This window comes from Arachis ipaensis, chromosome B4 (assembly GCF_059453495.1).
Source record: "Arachis ipaensis isolate K30076 ecotype BB chromosome B4, ASM5945349v1, whole genome shotgun sequence".
NCBI classification, from domain to species: Eukaryota; Viridiplantae; Streptophyta; class Magnoliopsida; order Fabales; family Fabaceae; genus Arachis; species Arachis ipaensis.
This window is the reverse complement of record NC_142439.1, coordinates 101,332,603-101,333,760: the sequence shown is the minus strand read 5'-3', so window position 1 is coordinate 101,333,760 and position 1,158 is coordinate 101,332,603. Positions and strand designations below refer to the sequence as shown.

General features: G+C 42.7%; 1 non-coding gene across 1 annotated transcript; it reads right to left on the bottom strand.

Moving 5' to 3' along the window:
- On the bottom strand, nucleotides 1–108 carry LOC148568587 (small nucleolar RNA R71). Its single transcript, XR_015882010.1, has one exon. It is a non-coding gene; the product is annotated as a small nucleolar RNA R71 (small nucleolar RNA).
- Nucleotides 109–1,158: the final 1,050 nt, after the last annotated feature.

Genomic DNA, 1,158 nt, shown 5'->3' with positions numbered 1-1,158 from the left:
AAGCTTAGAGCTGATGTTCAAACCTTCAGACAGAAAGAAGGTGAATCCCTCTATGAAGCCTGGGAAAGATACAAACAGTTGACCAAAAAGTGTCCTTCTGACATGCTTTCAGAATGGACCATCCTGGATATATTCTATGATGGTTTATCTGAGCTATCAAAGATGTCACTGGACACTTCTGCAGGTGGATCCATTCACCTAAAGAAAACGCCTGCAGAAGCTCAAGAACTCATTGACATGGTTGCTAATAACCAGTTCATGTACACTTTTGAAAGGAATCCCGTGAGCAATGGGACGCCTATGAAAAAGGGAGTTCTTGAGGTTGATACTCTGAATGCCATATTGGCTCAGAATAAAATATTGACTCAGCAAGTCAATATGATCTCTCAGAGTCTGCATGGAATGCAAGCTACATCCAACAGTACTCAAGAGGCTTCTTCTGAAGAAGAAGCTTATGATCCTGAGAACCCTGCAATAGCAAAGGTAAATTACTTAGGTGAACCTTATGGAAACACCTATAACTCAACATGGAGAAATCATCCAAATTTCTCATGGAAGGATCAAAAGCCTCAACAAGGCTTTAATAATGGTGGAAGAAACAGGTTTAACAATAATAAACCTTTTCCATCATCCACTCAGCAACAGACAGAGAACTCTGAACAAAATGCTTCTAAATTAGCAAATCTAGTCTCTGATCTATCTACGGCCACTGTAAGTTTCATGAATGAAACAAGGTCTTCCATTAGAAATCTGGAAGCACGAGTGGGCCAGCTGAGTAAAAGGATCACTGAAATCCCTCCTAGTACTCTCCCAAGCAATACAGAAGAGAACCCAAAAGGAGAGTGCAAGGCCATTGACATAAGCGCCATGGCCGAACCTCTGAGGAGAGGAGAGGACGTGAATCCCAAGGAGGAAGACCTCCTGGGACGTCCAGTGATCAATAAGGAGCTTCCCTCTGAGGAACCAAAGGACTCTGAGGCTCATCTAGAGACCATAGAGATTCCATTGAACCTCCTTATGCCCTTCATGAGCTCTGATGAGTATTCCTCGTCTGAAGAGAATGAGGATGTCACTGAAGAGCAAACTGCCAAGTTTCTTGGTGCAATCATGAAGCTGAATGCCAAATTGTTTGGCATTGATACTTGGGAAGTTGAACCT